Source organism: Lepus europaeus, chromosome 17 (genome assembly GCF_033115175.1).
Source record: "Lepus europaeus isolate LE1 chromosome 17, mLepTim1.pri, whole genome shotgun sequence".
Classification (NCBI taxonomy): Eukaryota; Metazoa; Chordata; class Mammalia; order Lagomorpha; family Leporidae; genus Lepus; species Lepus europaeus.
The window spans coordinates 77,118,138-77,131,679 of NC_084843.1; the positions used below are offsets into that span (position 1 = coordinate 77,118,138).

General features: G+C 50.4%; 1 long non-coding RNA gene across 1 annotated transcript in view; it reads left to right on the plus strand.

The window, feature by feature from the left end:
- The window catches only part of LOC133776327 (uncharacterized), an 82,053-nt gene extending 69,056 nt beyond the window's left edge, over window positions 1–12,997 (plus strand). Inside the window, exon 3 of the long non-coding RNA XR_009868368.1 lies at window positions 12,890–12,997. This is a non-coding gene — a long non-coding RNA (uncharacterized LOC133776327). The remainder of the gene's footprint in view (window positions 1–12,889) is intronic.
- Window positions 12,998–13,542: the final 545 nt, after the last annotated feature.

Here is a 13,542-nt window from a genome sequence, read left to right on the forward strand (position 1 = left end):
AATGGGTCACTGTTCACTGGTCTTTGTTGCATTTTGTTTTCACAGTATCCTGTACTAATATGGAGATGCTGGATTTTAGATTTTCCCCTGAGGAATATGAACTAGGTTGTACCCCAGTTGATAACTGTGTTTCTTGGTTTGTTGGCTTCAATAAGAGTTCAGTTTCTAAAAATCTCTATCAGTATGGCTTTGAGTCTGTTCTCTCCCTCTGGGGTTGAGGGTTTGGTTCATGCAACATGTAAACTGCCTCTTTTTAGCTTTTTGTTTGAAAAAGTACTCCCTCCTCTGGCTTCCTTTTTGGTGGAGGGAGAGGGTAGGTTTTCCTAACCAAGTAGTGGTGGCTGTGGTTACTCCAGTCTGTCCTGGGCTTCGTAGGACAGAAACATCGTCTTAACTGTTAGTTTTAGCTGCCCGCACAACTTTGCCCTTCCCTCTGCTTGTATTATTTTGTTTTCCAAATTTTGAAGTCCCTTCCAGATACATCGCATTTCTCTTCATTCTCCAGTGCCTTTGTGTGATTTTATTTTTGTGTTTTTCCCATTAAGCTTCAAGGAAGTCAGACGTGTTATTTGCAGGCTGGGTGGCTCCAGCAGTAGCTTATACGACCATCACAGAATCAGTAAAATTACCTTCTGCCACCATTTTTGTTATATGGTCAGTGTTTTGCTTAAAGCTTTTTAGGAATTCTTTATATATTTTGGATATGTCTGTTTGTTCACTAGAGGATGGTGCTTCGAAAAGTTCATGGAAAATGGCATTAAAAGTTAAATATAGGGATGGGTATTTCTAGCACCTAAGAGAGCCACATCCCATGTCAGAGTGCCTGGGCTTGAGTCCTGGCTCCTGATTCCAGCTTCCTGCTGGTGCAGACCCTAGGAGGCAGCAGGCGACAGTTCAAGCAGTTGGGTCCCTGCCACACACACGTGAGCTCTGGGTTGAATTCCTGGCTCCCAGCTTGTGCATAGTGGGAGCTCACTATCTGTGCCCCTCCCTCCCTCCCTCCCTCTCTCTCTCTCTCTCTCTCTCTCTCTCTCTGCCATGCAAATGATTTTTTTTAAAAAAAAGTAAGTTATTTTCACACAAATGGTTCATGGAAAATGAATTATATAAAAAACGAGGCATGGATTTCAAAATAAATTTATCTTTTAATTCCAAAATACATTTCAAAACCAAAATACATTTATCTTTTAATTCCATTTTCTATAAACTTTTTGTGGTTACTGTGTGTGTTTTGTGATATCTCCTTACACTCTGAGGCTTCCTCCTACTTACTCTTTACTCTGTCCAAAGCTTATTGGTTTTTGTTGTCTCTTAAAAATACTTTTGCTTCCTTCATGTCTTGAAGATGCTTCCCTGTTTTCTAGTTGTTACAATATGTATAACAGGCCTTTTGAGGCTTAATTGGCATATGAGAAAATGTCCCTGTTAAGTGCAGCATTTGACCAGATTCGACATGTGTGCACCTGTGAAACCAACTACCCCAGTCACGGTCTTGAACATGTGAGCACCTCCGGGGGCTTCCTGAGTTCCCCGTTAACCTTCCCAGACACACTCAGCTACTTACACCTTCTGTCACCATTTATCTCTAGCACTGATCTATTTTCTGTCACTGTTTCCTTATGCATTTAGCATTGGTTACACGTCCTGTACATGGAATAATACAGTAGGTGGGGATTTTCTGGAGGGTGGGAGTGTTTTGGGCTCTGTCCCTTCCGCATAATTATTTTGGATTTATCTAAGCTTTACAACTTGTTTCAATAATTCATTTTATTGCATGTATTTTCTTACGTGGTATTCCATTGCATGGATATCTGTGTACTTCTTATCTTTTAGCTTATGAGTGGACATTTGGATTGTTCCTATTTTCTGGTTATTTGAAGCCAAGCTTCTATAAATGCTTTCATTAATAAAGCATATGTTTCCAATACTGTTGGGGAAGATTTGGCCTAGTGGATCAGATACCTATATGCCGTGTCAGAATGACTGGGTCCTGAATCCAGTTTCCTACTAAAGCAGACTCTGGGTGAGCAAGTGATGGCTCATGTAGTGCTGGATCATGTGGTGAATATGTATGAATATGTAACTTTTTAAGAAACTGCCAGTGTTTCTTCCACTGATTTTGTACTTTAGTTTCTTTTCTTCTTTAAAAGCATGCATTTATTTGTTTATTTTTATTTATTTTGAAATCAGTTACAGAGAGAGAGGTAGAGACAGAGACAGAGAGATCTTCCATTTGCTGATTCACTCCCCAGATGGCTGCAATATCCTGCATTGGGCCAGGCAGAAGCCAGGAGCCAGGAGCTTCATCTGGATCTCTTGCATGGGTGGCAAGAGCCCAAACACTTGGTCCATCTTCCATTGCTTTTCCCAGGCCATAAACAGGGAGCTGGATTGGAAATTGATCAGCTAGGTCATATATGTTCATATAGGATGCTGGCGTTGCCAGTGGTGGCTTTACTCACTCTACCACAACCCCAGCCCCTTCTTATTCTAGTTTCCTAAAGTAGAAATTGAGGTCCTTTGTTTGAGCTCTTTCAAAGATTTATTTATTTATTTGAAAGAGTTACACAGAGAGAGAAGGAGACAGAGAGAGAGAGAGGTCTTCCATCCACTGGTTCATTCCCCAATTGGCTGCAATGGCTGTAGCTGTGCTGATCGAAGCCAGGAGCCAGGAGCTTCTTCAGGTCTCCCACGCGGGTGCAGGGCCCCAAGGACTTGAGCCATCTTCTACTGTTTTCCTAGGTCATTAGCTGAGAGCTGGATTGGAAGTGGAACAGCCAGGACTCGAACCGGTGCCCATATGGGATGCTGGCACTGCAGGCGGCAGCTTTACCTGCTACGCCACAGCACCAGCCCCTCTTTCTTAATTTCTAATGTAAATGTTTAGTCCTGTAACCACTGCATCGGCAATATCCTATCCTTTTTCTTTATTTTTCTTATTTGTTTTGGTTTTAAAGATTTATCTGAAAGAGTTACAGAAAGGGAGAGAGAGACAGAGAAAGAAAGAGATCTTCTCTCCACTGGTTCACTCCCCAGATGGCTGCAACAGCCAGGGCTGGGTCAAGCTGAAGCCAGGAGCCAGAAGCTTCATCTGGGTCTCCCACAGGTTGCAGGGGCCTAGCTTGGACTTCAACTGGCACCTATATGGGATGCTGGCACCGCAGGCAGAGGCCTAACCCACTATACCATGACAGTAGCTCCTGCAATGCCCCACACATTCTGATTTATCAAATCCTCATCTCAGTAAGTTTGGAGTGGTCTCTAATTTCCCTTTGAATTTCCATTTCCACCCATTCACTATTTAGAGGGGAATTAGACCTTCATTTTCAGCTATGTGGGGATTTTATTTTTTGTTACTATTTTCAAATATAATTTCATTGTGTTCAGAGAACACATTTTGCATGACTTTGGTCATTTTAATTGTCTTAAGACTAGTTTTGTTGCCAAGAGTGTGTCCCATCTTGGTAAAGGTTCCGTGTGCCTGGAAACAAATCATGCATTGCTGTTGTGGGCTGGAGTGTCAGACAGATGTACCTAGGACAAACTCTTGCTGTGGCTGCCCTGGTCTTCCACACTCACAGTTTCTTCCAGTTGTTCCATCCATTGTCAACAGAAGGGTACAGAGGCTCTGACTACTCTTGTGGATTTGCCTGTCTTTACATTTACATTGGCTTTTGTGCTTCGCATCTTTAGGATCACTTTTATTAGGTGTGTAAGTATTTAGCTTTATATATATATGTATGTATATATATATATATGTATATATATTCATATATATTTGATGAATTGACTCCTGAAACATATTGAAGTTTATTTATCTTTGATAAAATTCTTTTCTGTGAAATCTACCCAATATTAATACAGCTAGCTTCCTTTTATTTCTTCTATTTAGCATGGCATATTTTTTGTCCCTTTACTTTTGACCTATTTGGGTCAGTATTTTTAAAGTCCTTTTGTAGTCAGCTTATATGTTGATCTTGCTTTTTTCCAATCTTACATGTGCTGCTTTCTGTTCATGGGGAAAAGCTGCAGGTATAGACCATTAATATCAAGTGTGTTTATTGATATGTTTCAGTGTGAATTTGCCATATCATTCATTTTCAAAAATGTCCCATCTGTTTTTTTCCCCCTACTCTGTTTCCTCTTTCTCCTTGTTTTGGATAAAAGGCGCATTTATTATTCTTTTCTTGTTTATGTATTTGACAGATAGAGTTAGACGGTGAGAGAGAGAGAGAGGGAAAGGTCCTCCTTCTGTTGGTTCATCCCCCAAATGGCCGCTCTGGCCAGAGCTACGCTGATCCGAAGCCAGGAGCCAGGTTCTTCCTCCTGGTCTACAAGCAGGTGCAGGAGCCCAAGCACTTGGGCCATCCTCCACTGTCTCCCGGGCCACAGCAGAGAGCTGGACTGGAAGAGGAGCAACCGTGGAAAGAACCGGCAACCCAACTAGGACTAGAACCTGGAGTTCTGGCGCCGTAGGCAGAGGATTAGCCTAGTGAGCCATGGTTCCGGCCAGGACATTTGTCATTCTGTGAGTCTGCTGTGTTAGATCATTCTCTCCTTTTTCATTGTATCTATTGTTTTTACCAGACATTTGGCTTATTTATGTGATCCCTTTGACACTTAATCCTATCTATATTGATGGTTACACACATAATATGGTCACTTTAACATGTAAGATGGCATTAGTACCACCCAGCTTGATGGGATTTTGGAGTCCCGTGGCAAGTTTTTAGCTTTACTCTTAGGGGTAAGTCTGTGGGAATGTGTACCAAGCTGTACATCTCTTCCCTCTCTTATTCCCATTCTTACATTTTGCTAGGATCTATTTTCTATTGGATTTAAACAACTATGAATAATTCTGTGTTAAATAACGAGTTCAACCAATAGTATTAAGTGGGAAAAGAAACTAGTAAAAAAAATAGTAAACTGTTCCTCAACAGTCAAGACAAGGACTGTTCGAGTCACTGCTTCTCATAGTGTAAATTTCACTTCTACAGGTTTTCTTTTAGGTGGTCTGTTGTCACAGGTCAGGGGGAACATGTGATCTTTGTCCCTTAGATACTGGCTTATTTCACTAAGTGTGATGTTTTCCAGATTCATCCATTTTGTTGCAAATGACTGGATTTTATCTTTTTTTTACTGATGTGGAGTATTTCATAGAGTCTATATCCCATGATTTCTTTAACCAGTATTCTGTTGCTGGGCATTTAGGTTGATTCCGTGTCTTAGCTATTGTGACTTGAGCTGCAAAAAACATGGAGATGCAGATAGCTCTTTTATTTGCTGAATTCATTTCCCTTGGATGAATTCCAAGGAGTAGCATGGCTGGGTCGTATGGTAGGACTATGTTCAGGTTTCTAAGGTACCTCCAAACTGTCTTCTCTAGTGCCTTTATCAGTTTGCATTCCCACCAACAGTGGATTTTAGGGTACCTTTTCCCCCACATCCTCTCCAGCATTTGTTGTTTGTTGATTTCTCTGTGAAAGCCATTTTAACTGGGGAGGTGAAACCTCATTGTGGTTTTGATTTGCATTTCCCTGAGGGCTAGTGATCCTGAACATTTTTTCATGTGTCTGTTGGCCATTTGGATTTCCTCTTTTGAAAAATGTCTATTGAGGTCCTTGGCCCATCTCTTAACTGGGTTGTTTGTTTAGTTGTTGTGGAGTTTCTTGATCTCTTTGTAGATTCTGGTTATCAATCCTTTATCAGTTGTATAGTTTGGAAATAATTTTTCCCACTCTGTCAATTGCCTCTTCATTTTCCTGACTGTTTCTTTTGCCATACAGAAACTTCTCAATTTGATGCAATCCCAAATGTCCATTTTGGCTTTGACTGCCTGTACCTCTGGGGTCTTTTCCAAGAACTCTTTGCCTATGCCAATGTCTTGCAGGGTTTCTCCAGTGTTCTCTAATAATTTGATGGTGTCAGGTCATAGATTGAGATCTTTAATCCATGTTGAGTGAATTTTTGTGTAAGGTGTAAGGTAGGGGTCTTGGCTTCATACTTCCGCATGTGGAAATCCAGTTTTCCCAGCACCATTTGTTGAAGAGACTGTCCTTGCTCCAGGGATTGGTTTTAGCTTCTTGATCAAATATAAGTTGGTTGTAGATGTTTGGGTTGATTTCTGGAGTTTCTGTTTTGTGCCATTGGTCAATGTATCTGTTTTTGTACTAGTATCAGGCTGTTTTGATTATAACTGCCCTGCAGTATGTCTTAAAATCTGGTATTGTGATGCCCCGGCTTTAGCTATTTGAGGTCTCCTGTGCTGCCACATGAATTTCAGCATCATTTTTTTTATTTGACAGATAGAGTTAGACAGTGAGAGAGAGACAGAGAGAAAGGTCTTCCTTCTGTTGTTTCACCTCCCCACATGGCTGCTACAGCTGGAGCTACGCTGATCCGAAGCCAGGAGCCAGGTTCTTCCTCCTGGTCTCCCATGCGGGTGCAGGGCCCCAAGCACTTGGGCCATCCTTCACTGCCTTCCCGGGACACAGCAGAGAGCTGGACTGGAAGAGGAGCAACTGGGACTAGAACCAGGTGCCCATATGGGATGCCAGCACTGCAGGCAGAGGATTAACCAAGTGAGCCACAGCGCTGGCCCCTCAGCACCATTTTTTCTAGATCTGAGAATATCTTTGGTATTTTGATTGGTGTTGCATTGAATCTGTAAATTGCTTTTGGAAGAATGGACTTTTTTTTTAATTTATATTTTTAATTTATTTTTTTTTTTTGACAGGCAGAGTGGATAGTGAGAGAGACAGAGAGAAAGGTCTTCCTTTTTGCCGTTGGTTCACCCTCCAATGGCCGCTGCGGTTGGCGCATCGTGCTGATCCGAAGCCAGGAGCCAGGTACTTCTCCTGGTCTCCCATGCGGGTACAGGGCCCAAGGACTTGGGCCATCCTCCACTGCCTTCCCGGGCCATAGCAGAGAGCTGGCCTGGAAGAGGGGTAACCAGGATAGAATCCGGCGCCCCGACCGGGATTAGAACCCGGTGTGCCGGCGCCGAAAGGCTGAGGATGAGCCTGTTAAGCCACGGCGCTGGCCTAGAATGGACATTTTGATGATATTGATTCTGCCAATCCATGAACATGGAAGATTTTCCCATTTTTTTTGGTATCTTCTTCTATTTCTTTCTTTAATGTTTTGTAATTCTCATCGTAGAGATCTTCGACATCCTTGGTTAAATTTATTTCAAGATATTTGACTTTTTTTGTAGCTATTAGAATGGGACTGATCCTAGAAGATCTTTCTCAGCTGTGGCATTGTCTCACACACCATTAACACATGGTTATGCAAGGGCAGATTGCGTGCTTTAAATTAATTTTCTGTTACAGTAACTCAAAAGACTGGAGGGCCCAGTGCTATGGTGTAGCAGGTAACACTGCCACCTGCAGTGCCAGCATCCCATATATCCTCAGTCAAAGTGACCCCTGGTTAGTCACACACTGCCTAGAAGCATAACACTGCTTCTAGGTTCCTCCTTTTACTTTTGGTTCACCCAGCAAATTCACATAAGGGACTGATCATCCCAGAATTCAGAACCAAGTCATCTTCCCTCACTCGAGAGAGGTGACTCTCTGGAGACACTGTGTGGGCATACAGCCTTGACCTCATGAATCAAGGAGGTCCTCCATAAGCACAGGACATACCTACGATCTGATACATCACTGTCTGTTCATCTAGCCTAGGGAACCCCCTGCATAATGCCATCAGCCGCTGAGGTGCTAGGAATTTGTTTTGTTATGGCAGAAGTGCTGTGAGTGTCTTTCCTTTGGCTAGAATTGGCGTGGCATGCCAGTCTTAAACGCTCAAACATGGGAAAGATACGCCCCTCTCAGAAGCCCACAGAGATTACCAAACATAATGAATCTGTGAGTGCTAAGAGCCTGTCGTCACTCCAGGCCTCTGCCTCACAGGCAACAGTTGACTTAGGGAGAGAGAGCTCCAACAGTGAAAATGACATGACAGTGGACAATGCATCAATGCCTAGTCAGCCACCCCCCAAATACCCGTGGGATGAACTTAGACGACCTCAAGACGATAACCTATGTGAGGTCATCCCATCCGCACCCAGTGAGGATCCCCACGTTTGTGGCAGTCCCCAGACACCCCAGGCTCTCAGGGCAGCCCATCATCGGGCTCACATCTTCCCCCAGATAAGGAGCAGAAGAAGCAGGTGAAGACTCCAAACTATGGCCTTAGGGTTCCCAGGAACAAGAGGACCAGCCTTGAGCACTGGAGAACAGGAGCAGGCTCAGGACTGGCCCATGGCTGTGGCTCCCCAGCCTGGAGAGATGAGTCATCAGCACAGTAGCCACTTGTCACCCTCTATCTCACCAGTTTCTGGCCTCAGTGTGATTCTGCAAAAAGCACCCTGTGGGGGCCAGCGATTCTGAGCCCTTGGGGTCCTGCCACTGACACAGCCATGGCTCATTTGAGAATGGAGTACAGAGTGGTCAACTCCAAACCAGATTCAACACCTAGAGAATCCTGGGCCTTCCAGATCCAGGGGAAAATGGCTATGGTCTAACTTGCCCCATTGGGATGACCCAGGTAGCTTCTGATGAACAGGGCCTAGTCACCTTTTGGAGGTCGTGTGGGTTGAGGAAGAGGCTACAAGTGTCTGGGACCCTTGGAGAACTGGGATGCTGTCTCTGCCCAAGACAGGGTTCTAGACTCCTTCCTTATGGAGCCTCCAGGCCAGGAGCCTCTGAGCCCAGGAGTCTCTTCTCCCAATATCAGGGGATACATTCTCCATGCTAATGACCCCTAGGTGGCAGCATGACCTGGAGAAGCTGAACCCACTGTGACAGCAGCCCAGGAGGCCTGAGCTGCTAGAGGGCATGTGGGCATCTGGCCAGCCAGGTGTGCCACCAGGACCACCTGGACATTCTGGGCTGCCTCCACCCGCTGGCATCCTGGTCTGTGATCAGAAGCGCCCTGGGGTCATCTCACGGGCTCAGGCCATGAGATGCTGGATTGTGAGATGGGGCAGGGGAGGATGGAAGGCAAAGAGGGAAGAAGAGCGGGAACCTGATGCCCGCACACCCAGGACAGTGCACAGAGGTGATCATGGGCCTGGTCCCTTGGCTGGGCCCACACTCCTGAACTGTCCCAAAGGCCACATGTATCCAGCCATTGCTGCTCCTCCAGTCTTCCCCTGGTCCACGCTGGGCACAGGTCAATCTTAGGAAGTGATGGAGCACCCTGAGCTGGGTCTCTGATTGCAGCTGGTGGCTGTGGCACCTCCACCCTCTTGCAAGGGACTCAGGGACACTGTGTGGCAGCTCGGATCCAGGGGTTACAAAATCAAATGCATTCTGAAATAAACAATTTAATATATAACAAACAAGGGGGCAGAAGTGGGCAGAAGTTCCCGGGTTCCCTCACGAAGGCAGGAGGGGTATGTGGCAGTCCACAGGAGCCTGGGTCCGTGTCCTAACTCATCTCCTGGCTCCTTGGCCGAGATGAGCCAGGGTGAGGCTGTTCAGGGAGGGGGAGAGGAGCTCCAGAAAGGAGCCTTGTCCATCCTGGAGGCTGCCAGGCATAAAGAAGCTAGAGTTTGGCCGAGTTGAGCTAGGGTGAGGCCTCAGGGAGGGGGAGAGGAGCTCCAGAGAGGAGCCTTGTCCATCGTGGAGGCTGCCAGGCATACAGAAGCTAGAGTTTGGCCGAGTTGAGCGAGGGGGAGAGGAGCTCCAGAGAGGAGCGTTGTCCATCCTGGAGGCTGCCAGGCATAGAGAAGCTAGAGTTTAGCCGAGTTGAGCGAGGGGGAGAGGAGCTCCAGAGAGGAGCATTGTCCATCCTGGAGGCTGCCAGGCATACAGAAGCTAGAGTTTGGACGAGTTGAGCGAGGGGGAGAGGAGCTCCAGAGAGGAGCCTTGTCCATCCTGGAGGCTGCCAGGCATAAAGAAGCTAGAGTTTGGCCGAGTTGAGCCAGGGTGAGGCCTCAGGGAGGGGGAGAGGAGCTCGAGAGAGGAGCCTTGTCCATCAGGGTGGCTGCCAGGCATAGAGAAGCTAGATGCTGGCGGAGTTGAGCTAGGGTGAGCTCAGGGAGGGGGAGAGGAGCTCGAGAGAGGAGCCTTATCCATCGGGGAGGCCGCTGTGATTAGACAGGTTAGGCTTCTGGCCCGTCTGAGCTGGACACCTGCTGCGCTCTTCTTCCCCTCCAGGCGCCCACACACATCCAGCTGCTCCATGGAGTGGGCAGCAAGGAGGCCTTGAGCCAGGGAGGGCACGCAGGGCTGGTCTGCCAGCGCAGGGCTGGCTCCTGCAGGCTCCAGCCCATGACTGTCCCCAGAGTGCATGGGGCTCCCATGCAGGGAGGGTGTCTTCAGCCCTGCTCCCAGGGCTGGCACAGCCTGCATGGGCCCGGATTCCAGGGGCTCCGAGGCAGGTGGAGGAGGGGCCCTGAGACCCTGCTGGCCGCCCAGTTCCAGGGGCCAGAAATCAGCGCCTCTGACAGGCAGGCTGAGATTTGGGAGGCCCCCCCATCGGGACAGGTCTCCCCTGCTCTGCAGGCTCTGTGGGGCCGAGAGGCCCGGGCCACGCAGAGACTCTGAGGACTTCACAGACAGGGCTGGGGACGAGGGCTCCGGGGAGGCGCCCTCTTCACAGCCTCCCTCCTCGTCCTCTTCAAAAATGGTCTCGGGCAGGACGAATTTCAGGTCCCGCAGCAGCTTTGGCCAGGGAGACGCAGGGCACTCAGCAGCCAGGTCTTCCTCCTCCTCTTCCTCCTCTTCCTGCTCCTCCAGGCAGCTGGAGTACTCCTCGTCCTCAGAGTCAGAGTCGTCGAAGGTCACGTTTGTCAGGGAAGTCCAGCGCCGGAGGGGGCCTGGCTCGTCCAGCCAGGAGCACTGGGGGCCCGAGAGGCGGGTGGCGCCCCCTGACCCTGAGGTCCCCACGGAGGAGCCCGGGCCGCGGGGCTGGGTGCTGCTCTTGCCACGACTGCCCTTCTCCTCCTTGGTGTCTTGCTTGGAGTCGGGCTGGACGGCAGATCCGAGAGGACCGGTCTCCTCGGGGACAGAAGCTGAAGCCCCCGCTGGCTCCTGGGGAGCTGCAGCAGCGGGGTGGCAGCCTTTGCTCACCTCAGCGATGCTCTTGCGCTTGAGGGACACTGGCGGGGGAGCGCGCTCCTGAGAGCCAGGCGGCACCTGCAGGGCCGGGCTGCCATCTTCCGTTGGTTTTGCTGGAAAAAGGACAGATGGGTTTTGTTTCTCCACAGCCACTATCTGGCCTGCAGGGTGCCTGCCCTGACCTGACCCTTGGGGTCCCCATCGCTCGGTGTGACGCTCAGGACACCTCCAGCCTGCTGGCCGCAGAAGGAATGGTGCATGCAGCCTGGGCCATGGGAGTGCCGGGGACACCTCTGGTTCTTCCCTCAAAGCTGGCCAGGCCTTGACCTCCCCGCCTCACTCTCTCATCTGGAGACCGCTGGCACCAACTCAGGACCCCATCACCTACCCCACCTGACCTCCTGGGCCCTAACAGTGCATTGGCTGAGTTAACCGCATCTGAGTCCCTCCTGAATTGTAGGAAGGGAACTAAGCCTAAGATGATGAGGATGAGAGCTGGGGCTGTGGGGCAGACACGGAGTCTGGTTCAGGCCCTCGGGGACAAGGAATATGGTTTCTAAAGAGAAAGGCCACTGTCCCTTTCCCGGTGAGACTGGGCTGTCATTCTTCTGTCCCACGAGCACCTAGGGGAGGCAGCATCTGGAAGCACAGTGGGGCCTTCCCAGCGCCTGAACAGCCTGCCCCTGGGTCCCCACTGCCAGCCTCTAAAGCTGGGACAAACCCATCTCTGCTCTGCATGGGGACCCAGGCGCTCAGGTCCTTGATGGAACAGGGACGAGCACGGGAACCCCTCCCAACCAGAGGCCAGAGGCCTGTGCTGCTCTGGGTCCCACTGACTGTTGGCCCGAGGCTAGGACTGCAGAGCCCACACTCAGCTGCACTTGGGTTCTGCCGCAGGGGCCCCCAGCGCCTGCCTCTACGTCCACCCTGCTCACAGGAGTGGACTCGGCCCCCACAACTGGGCTCAGGGCACCTGGGCCTTCCAGGGGTCCTGAGATGGCCGAAAGGGATCCAGTGCCGGCTGGGCCACCCGGCAGGAGGATCCAGGGATGCTGCCCAAGGCCCTGCGAGGCCATGCTGTCAGAGCTTCTGAAAGCAGAACTGCTGAGCCCGGGTAGGACAAGGAGGACTAGGAAGAGGTGAGGCCCTGGGCGGGGCTGCCACTCCCACTACTGACTCCCCCAAGGGAGCATGGGACGGGGCCGTGTGCTGGACTCACCTTCGGGAGGCAGGAGGCACTGGAGCTTCCCCAGCTCACGCATGGAGGCCCGCAGCTGCCTGATGACCGCATCCTCGCTCAGTGACCAGGCCTGCTTCAGGGTCACCTGCAGGAACTCCCGGATGTGGTCCCTGGACATCTTCATGAGGCGCTCTAGATGTGGGGGCGGGCATCAGGCTAGGAGGAGCCCTAGGGATGGCGCAGCCACCATGGCTGCTCCAGCCCTTGTTCCTGTTCCACCCCTGACCCTGGCCCTGTCCCCCACTTGCTGGCCCTGAGGCTCAGCCTCAGCTTGGACCACCCTCAGCAGGACAGGGCCTGCCTGGTGTGCACAGCAGGCTCCCTCCTGTGTCTGCTGGGGCTGGGGGAGCTCAGCCCTGCTCAGAGTCACAGGACACCAGGTCAAGAGAGCCAGGCACTGGGGAAGGAGCACAAGCAGGAACTCCTGGATGTGGTCCCAAGGCATCTTCAACACGGGCTCTAGACATGGGGGTGGGTGTCAGGCTGGGAGGCGCCATTTTTGGGGGTAGGGGATGAAACGGGATTTGCAATGCTCTCTAAGCCGGCCAAGAACTCAGAAAACTCGTCCCTCCCCCAGGTTCTGCTCACCCGTGCCAAGCATGAGACTCCCCAACTCCTCCCTCCCCAGCACCATGGCCTCTGTGGGCCCTGAGGACTTACTTCGATGGACCTTGAGGACGGTATACGCCATGGTGGTGAGTACGTGCGCGCCCTCAAGGAGGTAGATGTCCCACATCCTAAGTGCCAGGGGGAACGGCACCTGGGGGACAGAGGCATTGGAGGACTCCGCGCGTCAGGGCCTCAGCAGGGCCCACAGTGGGTGGGTGTGCAGTGTCATAGGGCGTCCTAGCTGTGCCCTAGAAGCCCAGAGAGAAAGAGCACCAAGGCCTATCCAGGACCCTGGGGCCACCCAGACTGCTCTGCACACTTTGGAAGCCACACTGGAGATGCCAGACACCCCAGGGACCTGGGGCATGGGTCAGCCCTTGGGCTGTGCTGAAACCAGCCTGTGGCACCCAGGGACTATGGATCTCCTGCCTCTCACTATAGGGCTCTGGCCTTTGCCAGGCTCTCAGGATGGGTCCTGGTGGGACCTGTCCCCTCCTTGCTGGCCCTGAGGCTCAGCCTCAGCTTGGATCACCCTCAGCATGGCAGGGCCTGCCTGGCCTTCACAGCAGACTCCCTCCTGTGTCTGCTGGGGTTGGGGGAGCTCAGAGTCACAGGCCACCA